Source organism: Rhincodon typus, chromosome 7, assembly GCF_021869965.1.
Source record: "Rhincodon typus isolate 14 chromosome 7, sRhiTyp1.1, whole genome shotgun sequence".
Lineage (NCBI taxonomy): Eukaryota > Metazoa > Chordata > Chondrichthyes > Orectolobiformes > Rhincodontidae > Rhincodon > Rhincodon typus.
The window spans coordinates 77768842-77777817 of record NC_063338.1 but is presented as its reverse complement, the minus strand read 5'-3'; the positions used below and the strand labels follow the sequence as shown (position 1 = coordinate 77777817).

Here is an 8976-nt window from a genome sequence, read left to right as displayed (position 1 = left end):
AACCACAAACAGATTTTTCATGTGAAGGGAAAAGATGTCAGGTACAAATGAACAATGGACCTGGGTGGAATGGACTCTTTGAAATGCTGAAAGAGAAGGGAAAGATATGTTTGGAAATGGCATCATGGCAGAGGTGGCATTAATGCTGAAAGATATGAAAGCTCGTTGAACGTGGTGAGAACAAAGATGCCTCACAGTTCTGGCAAGAAAACCAAAAGGGGGAAACGGAGATGGAACAATTTTTTTCTCATTACAGAACCTTCCCATCAAGCAAGCATAGGAGTTGCAAATTACGCCGTTTTATCTCTGCCATTGCCTTCTTCCAAGCATCCAGATGCTTCATCCACACAATTTCTTTTGAAACTTTTCAATTTAGTGCATTGTGTCTGCTGGAAATAATGTGGTCCCTTCTATGTTGGAATAATTATAGATTGGGTGACTCCCTTGTCGAACACCACTGTTCTGCCCATATATGTGTGCCAATGTTTATGGCTCTTTTCATTTCATTTGTCCACTTGTTCCCACGATGACCTCTCAATGCTCAACGTACAACCCCTTATCTTTTGATTAGGTACTTCATAACCGACCAGACTCAACAGACATTCATCAATTTCAAATCATAATTTTGGCTTTCATTTTTTAGGACAAAAACAGTCGATGATTCTGCCATCCCAATTTTCACCACCTTTAAACCATGTTTTATTTTTTGCCCTTGCCCTTGCACCATTATCCTTTTTGTCTTCACTTCCCATTTTCTCTCCCACTGAGCTTCCTTAAATTTTTTATGCATTTAACTTTTTCAGTTCTGACAAAAGGTCAATCTGAAACCTTAACTACTTCTCTTAAGTCTGTGTGTCCTTTCTGTCTTTCCCTAAAAAATAAGACTGTGCCTAGCATAAATCGGAGTGTTGCGAAGTGTTGATGAAAGTCTCTAGATATATGGCTGTGGCAATATAATTACAACAAAACCAAATTGTGCAATGAACATTGCCTTACTCAAGTCAGCTAAAGTTACATTAGTAAATATACAACATGATCTAATATAGGTTGATGTACACATAAGAACATATGAAATAGGAATGGGTAATGTCGTGCTTCAAACTTGACCTGTCGTCCATCAAGATCTATTTCAACTTCGCCATCCCACACTATCCACTCAATCTTGAATTTCCTTTGTAACCCAGGAATCTATCGACACTTGTCTTAAACATACCCAATGACAGAGGATCTGCATCTCTCTCTCGAGGTGATTCCTAAAGGCTGAGCGAAGAAACTGCTGCTCACCTTAATCCAAAGTGCCCAACCCCTTGTTCTACAGCTGTCATTCCTTATTTTAAGTGTCCCAGCTGAAGAGAATCATTTCTTAGCATGTATTCCATTAAGGATTGTAGCATCAATTATTTAGCATCTTTATTTTGACAGAAGATACCATATATTAATCATAACACATATAGGAGAACATGTGTTAAATTAATATCAGGTCATTCAGAAGAGTAAAAACAGGAATAACATACTTTGAAGAATCTATCTGCAGATGCTAATACTACTTTTCCAAGGCAAGTTATTTAATTTCAAAGCAAAGTTTTAAAAGCTTCACAAATTTCCAAACTTCCATTTAAAATTTCCCGATTCTGAAAAGTGAAAACGCAACATATGCTTAAGAAACTTGGCAAAATAATAAAAATTGTTATATGTATCAATAATTCTGTTTAATTTATTTACCACGACTAGCACTGATCAAAACTAACTGAACCATTTGAAATACGTAGAAGTAAAAATGATGTAAAAATAAGTCGTTTTGGAATATTAAACTTGACAATATATTGTTATATCAAGAATGTTTACCACTCATTTGAGCTAAAATACAACCAAAAGCAAAATAAGAAACCAAATTAAAGCACTCAGAAGTACTCTCAGTTAAAACCACGTACATCTATTTTTCAGATCTGTAGAGTTGGCAATTTTAAAGAACAAAAACAAATTAACGATTTTAGTTTTCAATCATCAAGTCTCCTAACTAAGGAATGACAGGAATAGTCTTCAAATCAAGCTGTTGAAAAATACAGACAAACCTCGAAGGTTTCTGCGCACCCAATGCTCACTTCAGACACACTTCACATTTACTCAACACCAATGAAGTTCAGTACCGATGGACAAAACTAAGGCTTAGGGACTCCTAAGTACATGCAGAGGCTAAAAAGTTGCAACTTATCACAAATGCTCACTGAGCAAGGACCAACTTACATATAGAGCTATTTCACACAGTTATTTGCAGCCAAATGGGAAGAAACGTAGGAGCCCAATAACAAGTCCAATCTTTTGAAAGCCATAAAATAAACTAAGTTGGCTGGTCAAATTAACAGTGTGCTGGAATAATGCATACCCGATTAGTTTAAGTAACAGATTACCAAATTTAAAACACAAGGTCCATCTGATTTCAAATTTCCCTCACTATACCAGGTTGGAGCCACCTAAACCCCAAAGAGATCTTACCTGCCAAACCCATCCATTACATCTATTATTTCCTTCCAGGAGGAGAAAAATCAGCCTACTGGCAATCACGTAAAGCAAAAACCAGGAGAATAAGAGATGTAAAAATTAAATAAATATGGAAAACTTTAATAATTTTAGATTTTAATTTAGACCTACAGAAGTATTAATAGTACTCACAAACACTAAAAACATACTTCAGCAACTTGCAAAAAAATGTATTGCGAATTGCTCTTATTTCAAAACAAGCAAAACCACAGAACATTAACATGAAACTTTAAACTATTAAATTACTTGCTGCTATACACTTAACATACAAATTCAACATACATCTCTAACATGCATCTAAAAATGCTTTAAAAGTTTCTTTGTTTTAAAAAAAGGCAGCACTTTTTCCAAGGGAAAGCAGATTCACATTGAGGCATCATTTCAACAATTACATTGAAAAATTAAAATATTTATCCACACATGGAGTTACTGTGCCCTTTAGCTCTAGCCATCAGTGCATTGTTAAACATTAATTACACGTATTTTTGTCATAAAAATATAATAGTGGAGTGCAAGACGACCAAACTACTGAAATCCTTCAACTCTAAACGTTTCTTTAGGGCTAAAACGCTATATATTGTAGTCCACATCCTATTGGGCCTATAAATATGCAAAATATGAAAAATCACAAACATGACGGTATCTTAACTACCAGTCGATTCCAAATTTCAACAGTGAGAGAAATCATGTACCACATTGAAGAACCTACTCCAAACACTCTCCAGAGATTCCAAATACGAACACATTATCGCATCAAGATGGAACAACCTTTCTTATTACTGCGGGGTTGATACCCACAAGAGCTGAAGTTGGACTGTTGTAAACAGCAGTCACGCATGGCCGTGGCCTGCAACGTAGCATCATCATCATCAGCAGCAGCAAAGAGGGGGCGGATAAATAGAAGGCTTTAAACCAGATTAAACCCCATTTTCAAGAACCAGCAACGTTCCTCTTCTGCAATATACATATCAAAAAATTATATCCTAAACTCCCAACTTCAATAAGATTTCATTATCAACACAGCGATATATTTATATAATAGTCCAAAATTTGCACTTCATTTTAATAAAATAAGGATTTTTAAATAAAAAAGGCCAGAATTGCTTTGCAACCACTTACCTTCAACTCTCCCCTCTCCAAAGCTTTCGCTTCAGAAAAACTCAAAAACAAAGGGTAATAAAGGGCTGAAATGGCACTTAAAAGGCTGCTGGCCAGGCCCGGGAGGTCGGCTGGTTGTTAAGGGAGGTATCCAGGAAGTTTTTCAGACGCTCGGGATGTATCCGGTTGGGAATGTAGACTCATAATAACAAAAAAGAGAAACGGCCGCTTTATTTCTGGAGACTTTACAGAGGCTTTACTCGGAAACACAGAAGCTGGGAGAGAGAGAAAGCCACGGAGAGAGAAACAGAGGGAGCGGGGCAAGAGAGAACGAGAGGAAAAAAAACCTGCAGCTGAAAATACCCGGCGCACTGCGCATGTCCCAAGACGGAGGTTACCCAGAATGCTCCGGGGAAGGGGAGAAAGGGCGGAACCAGTCGTGTGACGTAGAAGGTGGGAGGTCATGAAAGGTCAGAGAGCAGAGGGCGGTGGGTGGGACTATATAAAAGGAGTCGTGGTTACCTGAGCAATCGTTGGAGCGAGTGGGCCTTGCTCAGGTAATTGCAGCCTGGCTGATGGGCTTTAAATATGGTGCTTTTATTATTTTGTGTACAAAGTTATTTATATTTTATATATCATGCTAGGCTCAGAACTCTTAGTCCTTATTTTTGACTCACCTGCTGTTTACTAGCCTCTCCATCACCAGTCGCCTGCTGTGTGTTCTTCGCATTTTTATTTATTTAGAATTTTTTTTTCTTTTAAAACGTATTTGATCTTATTCAGGTTTTTTAAAAAGCCTGGGAGGCAGCAGTTTGTTCTATCACAAGGGTTTCCACAGTTGTTCTATGTTCCGACATCCCCTCCTCGACCCGCCAGAAATTTTCAATTTTTGTTGTTCGCGTTCTGGGCTTGGGTTTTTTTTTGGGGGTGGACGGAAAAGTAGTGGTGGAGAGGCTGATGAAGGAGCCGGACTTGAAATCTGGGCAATATAATCTTCCCCTTTCTTTATGGGAGCTGTCTAATGCCTCCATCATTTTCTGTTGAGTGTGCATGTATCACAATAAACGCTGTATTTGTTCCACGAGGTAGAGATTGCATTTGGTGTAAAGTATTCACGGTTTCGTTTTCTGATCGCATGATTTGTCACTATCGACTCTTGATTTATGGTAGTGGACCAAATGCCTTCTTTCATGTTGCAGCTTTCATCGGCGGATTTTCGTCAGCGAGCTTACCTCATTGGGCTCTTTTAGAGGAAGGTATCGCCGTTGTTTTTTCGCTGAATTCTGAAGACTGATTACTGAGGGTAGCTAGTGACACGGACGGTTCTGCTCGTCGAATTTCGACGGTAAATATATCATTGTAAATGTTGAAATGAATAGAAGGATTTGCCTGCCTTTAAATCAAATGTCGTGAGCCACTTTATATACAGTTTTAAAATGTGTGTTCTTTCATAATTTGGTGGTCGAGTATAAATCCGATCCCCGAGTTAAGTTTACGTAAAACAAATTACGTTGTGAATGATGCGGTATAAAGCGATTTTATTTTGAAATCGTCTCCTAATTCAAGGTAAAATTGGTTAGTGGAGATATTGTAATCTGCTCAGTTCAGTAACCGAGATGGGAATCATCCAAATCGAGATTAGAGAAGAGCAAGGTAGAACATTTTCATGCCTGAAACAAAGATCTGCTGGGGCTGATTTTGGGCAGACTTTTTGTCTCAGATTTCAGATAGAAGTGTTTCATGCACACTTGAACGGTTGCCGCCAAATGTGATTAAGAGATGAATGTGTGTCTTTCTATTGACGACCAAGCAGAATGCAGGAAGGAGGGCAGCCTCTGATCAATGGTGCACATCCTGTAGCAATGTAGGGAATCTAGAAGATTCAGCCTGGTGCAGTCAGCGAAAGAATTGCTGGACAGGGTCATGCTGCTGGTTTTCTGTTCTGGATTTCGTTATAAACTGAGAGAAGCATCATCTGATGGTTACTTGATGTTACACATTGGTGAAATAGAGAGAAGAGGACTGGATGGAAGCTGAGTATTATGTTGAACTAGTTGCTGTCAAAATTAATTCTGCAAAAATTAGGCAATGAGGTGTAACTGTGGCTTGGAGTTTTCTGTCATCTGAGGAATTCAAGAGGGAAAAAAATTCTGCAATTTAGTCTTGGGTTCCTTTATTGTTTAGTCAGTGTTGCTTTTAGTTTTTGTTACAGTTGTCGCAGAGTTCGTCTGTGATCAGTATTTTATGTGTGAAGTTGCCTTAAGTGATTTTTTTTCTCCCTAATTTGAATATATTCAGCACTTTATGAATTTTAACATGAGGGTTATTATTGCACAATTTATTGTCACGTGCTGAGATACAGTGAAAAATACTGTCCAGACAAATCATACCTGACATCAGGGTAATAGCTACAGAGAAGGTGTAGAGAAGGAACCACTTCAATGTATAAGAGATCCATTCAAAACTCTGATAACAGTGGTGTAGAAGCTGTTCTTGAATCAGTTGGTGTGTGTTTTCAAACTTTTGAACATTCTGCCCAATGAAAGAGGGTGGAAGAGAGTATAACTGGGGTGGGAGAGAATTTTGATTACGTTGGTTGCTTTCCCAGGGCAGGGGGAAGTATAAATGGAGCCAATGGAAGGAAGGCTAGTTTGCGTGATGGACTGTGTTATATTCACAACTCATTTAATTTCTTGCAGTCTTGGGCAGAGCAGTTGCCATATCAAGCTGTGATGCAAACGGATAGGATAATTTCTATGCTGCAGCTATAAAAATTGGTAATTCATGTGGATATTCCAAATTTCCTCCGACTTTGGAGGATATAAAAGAGTTGGTGTGCTTTCTTGACTGTAGTATTAACGTGGATAGACCAGGATAAATAATTGGTGATATTTATTCCTAGGAACTTGAAGCTTTCGACCATCCTCCCCTCAGCACAGTTGATATCGACAGGGGCATGTCCTGCACTCGACTTCCTGAAGTTGATGACCGGCTCCTTCGTTTTGCTGACATTTGAAGGAGAGATTGTTGTCTTTACACCATGCCACTAAGCTCTTTATCATCTTCATGTATTTTGTCTCGTCATTGTTGGAGTTCCGATCCACTACAGTGGTGTCATGAGCAAACTTCTAAGTGGAGTTAGAGCAAAATTTGGCCACGGTAGTGAGTGTTTAAGGAGTATAGTAATGAGGTCAGTATGCAGCCTTGTGGGGCACTAGTGTTGAGGATTGTTGTGGAGGAAGTGTTGTCGCCTATCGTTATGGTTTGCAGTCTGTGGATCAGGATCCAGTTTCAGAAGGGGAAAGCCGAGTGCTAGGTCTCTGGTTTGGAGATGAGTTTGGCTGGAATTATGGTGTTGAAGGTAGAGCTAAAGCCAATAAATGGGAGTCTGACATAGGTGTCCTTGTTATTCGGATGTTCTAGGGTTGAGTGTAAGGCATCTGCCATGGACCTGTGGTGACGGTAGGTGAATTGTAGAGAATCAAGGCACTCTGGGAGGCTGGAGTTGATGTGTGCTATTACAAACCTCTCAAAACACTTCATAATGATTAAAGTTTTTGAGAAGATTTGTAGCCCAGGTAGTGGATGAGGTTGTAGACTTGTTCATGGAGCTGGTGCATTTGATTGCAGTGTTTTGCACCCTGCTAGGTAACATTGTCAGTGTGCCTCTGGTGAAGTGTTGGTGTTCTGTCCTGCTTGTTATTTATATGCCTCTGTTTGCTGGGGTGGTTAGCATCACTTCCAGTTATGTTTTTCACTGGCTTGTATATTGGGTCCAGTTCAATGTGTTTGTTGCATTGAGACCAGTGAGAATTGGTTGTGTCTCTTGGTGGCTAGTTGGTGTTTGTGTATCCTTTTATTGTCAGTTTTCTTCCAGTTTGGCCTATGTAATGTTTCTCACAGTCCTTGCATGGTATTTTGTATTTACATTAGTTTTCTTGGTTGTGGGTATGGGATCCTTTACATTCGTCAGTGGTTGTTGGTTTATGGGCTACCCTGATACCTAGGGGTCTGAGTAGTCTTGTGGTCATATCAGAGATACACGGACAAAGAAGGACACATTCGACTGGACAACACATCCATAATAGCACGAGCCAAACAGAGAATTCCTGGAGGCCTGGCATTCCAACCGGAACTCCATCAACAAACACATTGAACTGGATCCGATATACGAACCACTGAAAAACAGAACCTGAAATGATGCCAACCACCCAGTAAACTGAGACATGTAAATAACAAGCATGACAGAACACTGTCGGTGCGCCTCCAGTGAAGTGTCGATGTTACCTAGCAGGGTGACAAAACATCTGCAATCATACACACCGGCTCGGCAAGCAAGTCTACAACATCACTTCATAATGGTGGATGTCAGGGACTCCATGTGGTAGTCATTAAGGCATGTTACCTGATTTTTTTTTTTTGGTTGTTTTTTGTTTGGCACCAGGATGATGGTGGTCTTATTGAAGCAGGTGGGAACCTCCGGTCAGGGAAAGGAGAGGTCACATATCTGCAAGTACTCCTGGCAGTTGGTCCGCAAAGGATCGGAGTGCACATTGGAAACTGCATCAGGGCCAGTGGCTTTGCATGTGTTAACTGTCAAGAAGGCAGATCTGACATCTGCGGCAGTGACTGTGGGTACAGGTGCACCTAAGGCTGTTGAGGCAGGTGACACCATTTCACTGACCTTCTGTTCAAAACTAGCACAGATTGCATTGATCTCACTGTGGATGGATGCATTGTCGTGAGCAATTCTACTCAACTTTGCTATGTATACCATTGTATCGTGAAAGATTTGCCACAATTGATGTGTGATTGTGTGGCTAGTCTGGTATTATCTGTAGCCATTCCTGATGACTTTGCAAATGTTGTACCTAGATTTCCTGCATCTGTCAGGGTTACCCGACTTGAAGGCCTCAGTCCTGGACTTCAGTAGGGAGTGCATCTCCCGGTTCATCCATGGATTGACCTCTTTGGCATGCAGTTCTCTACAAATTTGCGGATGAAGTCTGCGATGGCAGTGCCATACTCATTTAGGTTCGCTGCTGATTTCTGGAATATGGATCAGTCCACTGAACTCCAAGCAGGAGCTCGTCTGTTACGTCAGACCACCACTGTACAACTTTCTATACCTTCTCATGCTTCAGTTTCTGCTTGTAAGCTGGGAGAAGGACAACAGCCCTTTATAGTCTAATTTCCCAAAATGTGGGTGGGGGTGGAGCAGTAGGTGTCTTTGGTTGTGTAGCAGTGGTCGAGGGTGTTTGGGCCTCTGGTGGAACAAGTTGATGATTTCTTGATAGCCCACTTTGGAAGTTGTTGAGCTGGATGAACACAGCAGGTCAG

At 40.3% G+C, this 8976-nt stretch overlaps 3 protein-coding genes across 11 annotated transcripts in view; 1 reads left to right on the top strand and 2 right to left on the bottom strand.

Annotated features, from left to right (window-relative positions):
* The window catches only part of mbd6 (methyl-CpG binding domain protein 6), a 192972-nt gene extending 188974 nt beyond the window's left edge, over positions 1 to 3998 (bottom strand). For 4 of the 5 annotated variants that reach the window (XR_007262541.1, XM_048599562.1, XM_048599564.1 and 1 more), the window contains exon 1: positions 3658 to 3998. The gene's annotated coding sequence lies outside the window, so the exon portion shown is untranslated. Of the gene's footprint in view, positions 1 to 3306; positions 3408 to 3657 lie in introns of those variants that run through there. The other variant, XM_048599563.1, reaches the window with a different exon arrangement.
* Positions 1 to 8976, bottom strand: part of LOC109912424 (activin receptor type-2A) — a 322124-nt gene that overhangs the window by 51000 nt on the left and 262148 nt on the right. The window lies entirely within an intron of this gene.
* orc4 (origin recognition complex, subunit 4) overlaps positions 4102 to 8976 on the top strand; it is a 131854-nt gene continuing 126979 nt past the window's right edge. For all 5 annotated transcript variants that reach the window (XM_048599569.1, XM_048599567.1, XM_048599570.1 and 2 more), the window contains exons 1-2: positions 4102 to 4193; positions 4836 to 4981. The gene's annotated coding sequence lies outside the window, so the exon portion shown is untranslated. The remainder of the gene's footprint in view (positions 4194 to 4835; positions 4982 to 8976) is intronic.